The following is an 11,855-nucleotide window of genomic DNA, read 5'->3' as shown; positions in this document are numbered from 1 at the left end:
GGAGAACAACACAGGAAAGACCTGCCCCCACGATTCAATTACCTTCCACTAGGTCCCTCCCACAACACGTGGGAATTGTGGGAGCTACAATTGAAGATGAGATTTGGGTGGGGGCACAGCCAAACCGTATCAATAGTAAAACCTCGTCTCTACTAAAAATACAAAAAAAATTAGCTGGGTGTGGTGACGTGTTCGTGTAGTCCCAGCTACTCTGGAGGCTGAGGTGGGAGAATCACTTGAGCCCGCGAGGTCGAGGCTGCAGTAAGCCAAGATCGCATCCCTGTACTGTAGCCTAGGCAGCTGGAGAAAGACCCTGTCCCCGCAAAAAACCAAAACCAAGACAAAACAAAACAAAAACCCCAAATACCTAGAATAATGTCTGCCATATAGATTCCAAATTGGATGACTAAATGGTTATTATCACATACCGTACTCAAGTGCGTGTCTCATTCAGTAGAGGTTTATACTTCTTGAAGGTTTTGAACATAGGATTGATTGTGTATAGTTTTTTAAGCTGGAAGGTAGTTACTCTGACCATTGCTTAACACTCTTGATATAATTGTTGATAGTGCTGTTTATTAAACTATTATCTCTCCACTTCATATTCATAGTTCTGCCCTGGTTTTGTAAGGCAGGTGCTAGGACTCTGCAAACAATGTATCTCCTTTACCACCTGGCTTCCTGACAGGTTCTATCAATAGAGGTTACTGGAGGAAATGTGGACTCCTGGAGTAGGAGAAAAGGGACTTGTTCCTTTCCATCTGCTTCCTGCTATCAGCATCACCTCAGCAATAATAACCTGTCATCCTGTCTTTAGCTGTTGATTCCAGTCTCCCACTTCTTCCACACTCTAAGTCCCAGAGTCCTCATGACTCCTCAAAAGTACCAGCCCCAGCTAGGCTGTTTCTACTTCTCGGAGGTCCAAGCCCCAGCTAAGAAGGATGGCTCCTCTAAACTTCTGAGTTCTAATAACACAACCTTTTCCCCTTGTCCTCCTAGCTCTAAGGGTAGTAACAGCTTACCACAGCTTACATCTGTGGGTCACCACAGTGTTTCCCTTTTTGTTCTGGAGAACCATCCCCACATCCCTGTGTAACATTTAAATAATATTCCCTTGGTTACATATTGTAGTTTCTGTATTCCTGATTGGACCTCAACTTGTTTTTCAGTGAATATTTCCCCCAAATCTTCCCTTCTAACAGTTACTTTTTGCTAAGATGAACTGCTTAAAAATCACAGAGCCAACATCACTCCATCAATTAATGTAAGTAAAAACAAGGCAAATGAGCAAAATTTATTCTTTCATTGGCAATAATCCAGGTTAGCAGAGATGGGTTGGAAAGAAGTAAATTTGGAGGTAATTATGTTGTCATTTCAGCAATATATACGTATGCTTTGTATTTTTGTTGTTGCTCCTCATCCAGGTCATGGTAAAACAAACATAAATTTCTCACTTTAGATGGTTTAGGTGATTTTTAAATGAACTTTGCACTTGAGAATTATTATGAAATTAAAAATGAAAGGAATATACAATTTGATAAAAGAAATAAGACCTTGTGTTTGATAGGCTACTAGGGTGACTATAGTTTACTATAATCTATCATGTATTTCAAAATAACTAGAAGAGAATAATTCAAATGTTTCTCGCAGAAATAAAAAACAAATATTTAAAGTGATGGATATCCCAATTATACTGATTTTATCTTTACAAATTACATGAATGTGTTGTCACATGTACCCCCCTCCAAATATGTACATCTATTATGTATCAGTACAAACAAATGAAATTTAAAAAATGAGAAAAGAAAATTTGGACTTTTCTCTTAAACTTATAATAAAAACAAACTTACATTTTACACAACTATCTAAAGCCTAACTCTATTCATAGTATACAACTCCTGTAGAGGTGCTGGTGTTCCAAAAAATATAGTTTGAGAAACTGATATGCAGGCAGAAAGAAGAGCTATACTCTATCATTATGGTGGGTAGGCTAAATAATAGGTAGCTTTAATAAAGATGATTAAACTACTATGTACTGGAGTCTATGTTACGTATTGGACATAGAAAACCCCAAGTCCTGACTCCAAATGCTAATGTCAATATTCTCGCAAACATTGGAGGGATGTACAGTATGTGAGAGAGCAAAGGAGGACTCTCAGGTCTACCTAAATCAGACTGGGAATCCTTCACAGCACAGATAACATTTGAACAGTCTTAAAGAATGACTAGAAATTTTACATATGGATGGAGGAAAAGCAGCAGAGTGAATAGGAGAATGATAGATGGAAGGTTACAGAGGCATGACTGAGTGTGATGTGTTCTGTAACCGACAAGCATGGCTGTGCTGCTAGAGAGTACCACACAAAGGGGAATTGGGAGATAAGGTAAAAATGAAGTTAGATGGGTAGGTAGGGATTGTTTGTACCTTGTAAGAGACTTTGGATTTTATCTGGTCGATCATGAGAACAAATGAATTTTGAGTAGGGGAATGACAAGATTCGATTTGCTAGAAAAGTCAGAGAAAAATGTGAAGACGGATATATTGTCAGGGGATTTGGGAGAATTATAAGCAGGAGTTTAGTAAAAAACTTGTTATAAGGAGCAGAGTGAATGAAGGTCTGAACTTTCATTCATGGATGAAATAAAGTGATATAGCAGTTGGAAAGGAGAAAATGAATTCAGGGGAATTTTAGTATTTTAAAATAAAGTAGTTTATTTCCAGAGTGGGTTCAGTATATGTTGTGGCTACCTAGGAGATAATAATCTAGACAACTGAGAGAAGCAAAAAACAGAAGACATGAGAGCAAAGTGATGAAAAACAACACTCAAAGAAGGTAATGAAAATATGAGTAGAGGCAGAGAGATACTAGAAGACAGAACATAGAGAAGAAAATAGGGGTTGAAAAAACAAATGACAAAGGTTTACAATAATGCAATTATGATTTTATAAATTAATGAGCAAAATTTTGGGCAGATTTTATCATTTACTTCCACTAAATATTGTTCCTTGGAGTCTCACGTCTGAGTTAACCAGCTTTATGTAATGTCCAGTACAGTTTGTTTTAACATTGTCAATAACCAAAAAATATTTGTTGAAAGGAAGAGAGGAAGAGAGGGAAAAGAAAAGAGTAGATGGTTTTGCTGTTGTATTTAGATTGACCTGAACTAAAGAAGCCTGGTGTCTGTGTAGGTTCAGTACAGTAAAAAACCACTTCTTCCTGCATGGGTGTTTTAAAAGATCCTGCCCTAATTAATCTCCTAAAGCATTGTTTTTAACTTGTACCCTTTGATATCTAACCAAAACAGATATTCATGAGACACGCCATGCCCCCCAACCCAGAGAGACACACAGAAGGAGTCTGTATAATGTAATGACAAAATCCCTGGAGCCACATTGCCTGGGTTGCAGTTCAAATCCTCACCTTGTAACCCTGGACAAGTTAGTATCTTACTTTCCTCATGTGAAAATAGGGAAAATGATTGTTTCTTCCTCACCATATTTCAGGATAAAATGAGTTCATATAATTAGTTTAAAAGGGGCCTAATACATAAAGCCCAAGAAATGTTAGGTGTGGTAGTAGTTTTATTATCAGTAATATTAATATTAGTATTTTATTATATTTCTGAGACAGGGTCTTTCTCTGTCACCAGGCAGGAGTGCAGTGACACCATCACAGCTCACTGTAGCCTCAACTTCCCCAACTCAAGTGATCCTCCCACTTCAGCTTCCCGAGTAGCTGGGACTAGCAGCATGCACCACCATACCTGGCATTTTTTTATTTTTTGCAGAGATGAGTGGTCTCACTATGTTACCCAAGCTGTATTAGTGTTTTAAACATACATTTAGAAATTACATATCAATCGTAGCAGCCTGGGAGTGGAATTTTTATTAGGCTTATGTTGCCAACAATCCAATTGAAATCTCAAAACCAATTCTGATAAAGTCTGACTTACATTAACCAGACTGTGTTAATTCAGCATCATTCTTTTTTGTTTACAAACCCCTGCAGTTTACCTCCTGAATAACACTCCCCAAGAGGTCTACATTTTAATCCCCCAAACCTGTGAACAATATATGGCAAAAGGAGATTAAGTTTGCAGATAGAATTAAGATTGCTAATCAGCTGACCTTAAAAATAGGGAGATTACCCTGGATTATCCAGTTGGGCACAATGTAATCACAAGGGTCCTTAAAAGTCAGAGGAAGGTAAAAGACAAGAGTAAGAGAGATGTGACCACAGAAGAATGGTCAGTAAGAAACAGGTTACTGGCTTTGAAGATAGAGGAAGGGAACAGTGAGGCAAGTAATATGGCAGTATCTAGAAGACTGAAAAGGCAGGCTGGGCGCAGTGCCTCATATCTGTAATCTTAGCATGTTGGGAGGTCAGGGTGGGAGTCCAGGAGCTTGAGACCAGACTGGGCAACATAACAAGACCCTGTCTCTACCAAAAATTTTAAAAAATAGTTGAACATGGTGGTGCACACCTGTGGTCCTAGCTACTCTGGAGGCTGAGGTAGAAAGATCACTTGAGCCTGGGAGGTTGAGGCTGCAGTGAGCTGAGATTTCACCACTGCACCTCAGCCTGGACGACACAGCAAGACCCCATCTCAAAAAAAAAAAAAAAAAAAGAGCAAAGACACATATTCCCCTTAGATCCTTCAGAAAGGAGTACAACCCTGCCCATACCTTGATTTTGGCCGGTGATATCCGTGTTAAGACTCCTAACCAACAGAACTATAAGATAATAAATTTGTGTTGTTGTAAGCCGTTGAAGCTGTGGTAATATTACAGCAGCAGTAGAAAACTAATCCATTCCCCAATCCCCTTACCTTAACTTATTTGACCAACACTCAAGAACCTTAACATAAAACTCAGTTTATTTATTTGTTTTATCATTATACTTTAAGTTCTGGGATACACGTACAGAATGTGCACGTTGGTTACGTAGGTATACATGTGCCGTGATGGTTTGCTGCACCCATCAACCTGTCATCTACATTAGGTATTTCTCCTAATGCTATCCTTCCCTGGCCCCCCACAACCTGAGAGGCCCCAGTGTGTGATGTTCCCCTGCCTGTGCCCATATATTCTCACTGTTCAACTCCCACTTATGAGTGAGAACATGCAGTGTTCAGTTTTCCGTTCCTATGTTAGTTTGCTGAGAATGATGGTTTCCAGCATCATCCATGTCCCTGTAAAGGACATTAACTCATTCTTTTTTATGGCTGCATAGTATTGTATGGTCTTTATATGCTACATTTTCTTTATCGAGTCTATCATTGATGGGCATTTGGGTTGGTTCCAAGTCTTTGCTATTGTGAATAGTGCCACAATAAACATACATGTGCATGTGTCTTTGTAGTAGAATGATTTACAATTTTGGGGGTGTATAGCCAGTAACAGGATTGCTGGGTCAAATGGTTTTTCTAGTTCTAGATCCTTGAGGAATCGCCACACTGTTTTCCACAACAGTTGTACAAATTTACACTCCCACCAAGAGTGTAAAGGCATTCCTGGTTCTCCACATCCTCTCCAGCATCTTTTGTTTCCTGACTTTTTAATGACCGCCATTCTAACAGGCAAGAGATGGTATCCTATTGTGGTTTTGATTTGCATTTCTCTAATGACCAGTGATGTTGAGCTTGTTTTCATATGTTTATTGGCTGCATAAATGTCTTCTTTTGAGAAGTGTCTGTTCATATCCTTCACCCACTTTTTGATGCTTGTTTGTTTTTTTCTTTTCAATTTGTTTAAGTTCCCAGTAGATTCTTGATATTAGCCCTTTGTCAGGTGGATAGATTGCAAAATTTTTCTCCCATTCTGTAGGTTGCCTGTTCAATCTGATAATAGTTTCTATGGCTGTGCAGAAGCTCTTTAGTTTGATTAGATCCCATTTGTCAATTTTGGCTTTTGTTGCCATTGCTTTTGGTGTGTTAGTCATGAAGTCTTTGCCCATGCCTATGTCCTGAATGGTATTGCCTAGGTTTTCTTCGAGGGTTTTTATGGTTTTAGGTCTTACGTTTAAAACTTTAACCCATCTTGAGTTAATTTTTGCATATAGTGTAAGGAAGGGGTCCAGTTTTAGTTTTCTACATATGGCTAGACGGTTTTCCCAACACCATTTATTAAATAGGGGATCCTTTCCCCATTGCTTGTTTTTGTCACGTTTGTCAAAGATCAGATGGTTGTAGATGTGTGGTGTTATTTCTGAGGCCTCTGTTCTATTCCATTGGTCTGTATATCTGTTTTGGTACCAGTACCATGCTGTTTTGGTTACTGTAGCCTTGTAATATAGTTTGAAGCCAGGTAGCATGATGACTCCAGTTTTGTTCTTTTTGCTTAGGATTGTCTTGGCTATATGGGCTCTTTTTGGGTTTAGTATGAAATTTAAAGTAGTTTTTTCTAATTCTGTGAATAAAGTCAGTGGTAGCTTGATGGGAATAGCTTTGAATCTATAAATTACTTTGGGCAGTATGGCCATTTTCATGATATTGATTCTTCCTATCCATGAGCATGGAATGTTTTCTCATTTGTTTGTGCCCTCTCATTTCCTTGAGCAGTGGTTTGTAGTTCTCTTTGAAGAGGTCCTTCATATCCCTTGTAAGTTGTATTCCTAGGTATTTTGTCATCTTTGTAGCAATTGTGAATGGGAGGTCACTCATGATTTGGCTCTCTTATTATTGCTGTATATGAATGCTTCTGATTTTTGCACACTGATTTTGCATCCTGAGACTTTGCTGAAGTTCCTTATTAGCTTAAGGAGTTTTGGGGCTGAGATGATGGGGTTTTCTAAATATACAATCATGTCATCTGCAAACAGAGATAAGTTGACTTCCTCTCTTCCTATTTGAATACTGTTTATTTCTTTCTCTTCCCTGATTACCCTGGCCAGAACTTTAAATACTGTGTTGAATAGGAGTAGTGAGAGAGGGCATCCTTGTCTTGTGCCAGTTTTCAAAGGGAATGCTTCCAGCTTTTGCCTATTCAGTATGATATTGGCTATGGGTTTGTCATAAATAGCTCTTATTATTTTGAGGTACAGTCCATCATTAACTAGTTTAGTGAGTGTTTTTAGCATGAAGGGTATTGAATTTTATCAAAGGCCTTTTCTGCATCTATTGAGATAATCGTGTGTTTTTTGTCATTGGTTCTGTTTATGTGATAGATTATGTTTATTGACTTGCATATGTTGAACCAGCCTTGCATCCCAGAGATGAAGCTGACTTGATCATGGTGGATAAGCTTTAAAATGTCCTGCTGGATTCAGTTTGACAGTATTTTATTGAGGATTATCGCATCGATGTTCATCAGGGATATTGGCCTGAAATTTTCTTTTTTGGTTGTGTCTCTGCCAGGGTTTAGTGTCAGGATGATGCTGGCCTCATAAAATGAGTTAGGGAGGAGTCCCTCTTTTTCTTTTGTCTGGAATAGTTTCAGAAGGAAGTGTATCAGCTCTTCATTTTACCTCTGGTAGAATTCGGCTATGAATCCTTCTGGATTTTTTCGGTTGGGAGGCTATTAAGTACTGCCTCAATTTCAGAACTTGTTATTGGTTTATTCATGGATTCGACTTCTTCCTGATTTAGTCTTGGGAGGGTGTATTTGTCCAGACATTTATCAATTTCTTCTAGGTTTTCTAGTTTATTAGCATAGAGGTATTTATAGTATTCTCTGATGGTAGTTTGTATTTCTCTGGGATCCATGGTGATATCCCCTTTATCATTTTTTATTGTGTCTATTTGATTGTTCTCTCTTTTCTTCTTTATTATTCTGGGTAGTGTTCTTTTGTTAATCTTTTCAAAAAACCAACTTCTAGATTCATTGATTTTTTTTTGAAGGGTTTTTCGTGTCTCTATCTCCTTCAGTTCGGCTCTAATCTTAGTTATTTCTTGTTTTCTGCTAGCTTTTGAATTTGTTTGCTCTTGCTTCTCTAGTTCTTATAATTGTCATGTTAGGGTGTCAATTTTAGATCTTTCCTGCCTTCTGATGTGGGCATTTAGTGCTATAAATTTCCCTCTAAACACTGCTTTAGCTGTGTCCGAGAGATTCTGTTACATTGTGTCTTTGTTCTCACTGGTTTCAAAGAACTTATTTATTTCTGCCTTAATTACATTATTACCCAGTAGTCATTCAGGAGCAGGTCATTCAGTTTCCATGTAATTGTGTGGTTTTGAGTGAGTTTCTTAATCCCGAGTTCTAATTTGATTGCACTGTGGTCTGAGAGACTATTATGATTTTCATTATTTTGCATTTGCTGAGGAGTGTTTTACTTCCATTTTTGTGGTTGATTTTAAAACGATTGCTGTGTGATGCTGAGAAAATGTATATTATGTTGATTTGGGGTGGAGAGTTCTGTAGATGTCTATTAGGTCTGCTTGGTCCAGAGCTGAGTTCAAGTCCTGAAAATCCTTGTTAATCTTCTGTCTCGTGAATCTATCTAATATTGACCGTGGGGTGTTAAATTTCCCACTATTGTTGTATGTGAGTCTAAGTCTCTTTGTAGGTCTCTAAGAACTTGCTTTTTGAATCTGGATTCTCCTGTATTGGGTGCATATATATTTAGGATAGTTAGCTCTTTTTGTTGCATTGATCCCTTTACTGTTATGTTATGCCCTTCTTTGTCTTTTTTGATCTATGTTGGTTTAAACTCTGCTTTATCAGAGACTAGGATTGAAACTACTGCTGTTTTTCTTCTTTCCCTTTTCTTGGTATTATTTCATCTCTTTATTTTAACCCTATATGTGTGTCTCTGCATGTGAGATGGGTCTCCTGAATATAGCACACCAATGGGTCTTGACTGTTTGTCCAATTGGCCAGTCTGTATCTTTTAATTGGGGCATTTAGCCCATCTGCATTTAAGGTTAATATTGTTATGTGTGAATTTGATCCTGTCATTGTGATGCTAGCTGGTTATTTTACTCATTAGTTGATGCAGTTTCTTCATAGTGTGGATGGTCTTTACATTTTGGTTTGTTTATACATTGGCTGATACCAGTTTTTCCTTTCCATATTTAGTGCTTCCTTTAGGAACTCTTGTAAGGCAAGCCTGGTGGTGACAAAATCCCTCAGCATTTGCTTGTTTAAAGGATTTTATTTCTCCTTCACTTATGAAGCTCAGTTTGGCTGGATACCAAATTCTGGGTTGAAAATTCTTTTCTTTAAGAATCTTGAGGCCGGGCGCGGTGGCTCAAGCCTGTAATCCCAGCACTTTGGGAGGCTGAGATGGGCGGATCACGAGGTCAGGAGATCGAGACCATCCTGGCTAACATGGTGAAACCCCATCTCTACTAAAAAAAAAAAAAATACAAAAAACTAGCCGGGCGAGGTGGCAGGCGCCTGTAGTCCCAGCTACTCAGGAGGCTGAGGCAGGAGAATGGCGTGAACCTGGGAGGTGGAGCTTGCAGTGAGCTGAGATCTGGCCACTGCACTCCAGCCTGGGCCACAGAGCGAGACTCCATCTCAAAAAAAAAAAAAAAAAAAGAATCTTGAATATTGACCCTCACTCTCTTCTGGCTTGTTGTGTTCTGCAGAGAGATCTTCTGTTAGTCTGATAGACTTCCCTTTGTGGGTAACCCGACCTTTCTCTCTGACTGCCCTTTACATTTTTTCCTTCATTTCAACCTTGGTGAATGTGATGATTATGTGTTTTGGGGTTGCTCTTCTTGAGGAGTATCTTTGTGGTGTTCTCTGTATTTCCTGAATTTGAATGTTGGCCTGTCTTGCTAGGTTGGGGAAGTTCTCCTGGATAATGTCCCGAAGTGTGTTTTCCAACTTGGTTCCATTCTCCCCATCACTATCAGGTACACCAATCAAACGTAGGTTTGGTCTTTTCACATAATCCCATATTTCTTGGAGGCTTTGTTCATTCTTTTTCATTATTTTTTCTCTAATCTTGTCTTCATGGTTTATTTCATTAAGTTGATCATCAATTTCTGATATCCTTTCTTCCACTTGATCGATTCAGCTATTGATACTTGTGTATGCTTCATGAAGTTTTCATGCTGTGTTTTTCAGCTCTATCACGTCATTTATGTTCTCCTCAAAACTGATTATTCTAGTTACCAATTTCTCTAACCTTTTATCAAGGTTCTTAGCTTCCTTGCATTGGGTTAGAACATGCTCCTTTAGCTCGGAAGAGTTTGTTATTACCCACCTTCTGAAGCCTACTTTTGTCAATTCGTCAAACTCATTCTCCATCAAGATTTGTTACCTTGCTGGTGATGATTTGTGATCCTTTGGAAGAGAAGAGGCATTCTGATTTTTGGAATTTCCAGTCTTTTTGCGCTGGTTTTTCCTCATCTTCATGGATTTATTTACCTTTGATCTTTGCTGATGGTGATCTTCCAATGGAGTTTTTGTGCGGATGTCCTTTTTGTTGATGCTGATGCTATTGCTTTCTGTTAGTTTTCCTTCTAACAGTCAGGCCCCTCTGCTGCAGTTCTGCTGGACTTTGCTGGGGGTTCACTCCAGAGTCTGTTTCCCTGGGTATCACCAGCGGAGGCTACAGAACAGCAAAGATTGATGCCTACTCCTTCCTCTGGAATCTTCATCTCAGACAGGCACCCACCAGATGCCAGCCAGAGCTCTCCTGCATGAGATGTCTGTCGGCCTCTGTTGGGAGGTGTCCCCCCTGTCAGGAGGCACAGGTGTCAGGGACCCACTTAAGGAGTCAGACTCTCCCTTAGCAGAGCTCCACTCCTCTCTTCCATGTCGGCAGGCAGGAATATTTAAGTCTACTGAAACTGCACCTGCAGCCATCCCTTCCCCCAGGTGCTCTTTCCCAGGGAGATGGGAGTTTTATCTATAAGTCCCTGACTGGGGCTGCTGCCTTTTTTTCAGAGATGCCCTGCCCAGAGAGGAGGAATCTAGAGAGGCAACCTGGGTACATTGGCTTTGTGGCTCTGTGGTGGGTCCCACCTAGTCTCAACTTCCTGGGGACTTTGTTTCCACTGTAAGAGGAAAACCGCCTACTCAAGTCTCAGTAATGGCAGATGCCGCTCCCCCAACCAAACCTGAGCATCCCAGATCGACTTCAGACCACTGTGCTGACAGCGAGAATTTCAAGCCAGTGGATCTTAGCTTGCTGGACTCCGTGGGAGTGGGAGCTGCTAAGCTAGACCACTTGGCTCCCTGGCTTCAACCCCCTTTTTAGGGGAGTGAACGATTCTGTCTCACAGGTGTTCCAGGCACCACTAGGGTAGGAAAAAAAAACTCCTGCAGCTAACTTGATGTCTGCGCAAGCGGCCGTCCCGTTTTGGGCTTGAAACCCAGGGCCCACCAACAGTGTAAAAGTGTTCCTATTTCTCCACACCATTATGGAAAACAGTATAGCAATTCCTCAAGGATCTAGAACTAGATGTACCATATGACCCAGCCATCCCACTACTGGGTATATACCCAAAGGATTATAAATTATTCTACTACAAAGACACATGCACACGTATGTTTATTGCGGCACTATTCACAATAGCAAAGACTTGGAATCAACCCAAATGTCCATCAGTGACAGACTGGATTAAGAAAATGTGGCACATATACACCATGGAATACTATGCAGCCATAAAAAAGGATGAGTTTGCATCCTTTGTAGGGACATGGATGCAGCTGGAAACCATCATTCTTAGCAAACTATCACAAGAAGAGAAAACCAAACACCGCATGTTCTCACTCATAGGTGGGAACTGAACAATGAGCTCACTTGGACTCGGGAAGGGGAACATCACACACTGGGGCCTATCATGGGGAGGGGGGAGGGAGGAGGGGGGAGGGATTGCACTGGGGAGTTATACCTGATATAAATGATGAATTGATGGGTGCTGACGAGTTGATGGGTGCAGCACACCAACATGGCACA

The sequence above is a fragment of the Piliocolobus tephrosceles genome, chromosome 2 (genome assembly GCF_002776525.5).
Source record: "Piliocolobus tephrosceles isolate RC106 chromosome 2, ASM277652v3, whole genome shotgun sequence".
NCBI classification, from domain to species: Eukaryota; Metazoa; Chordata; class Mammalia; order Primates; family Cercopithecidae; genus Piliocolobus; species Piliocolobus tephrosceles.
Note: the sequence above shows the minus strand (reverse complement) of the source record.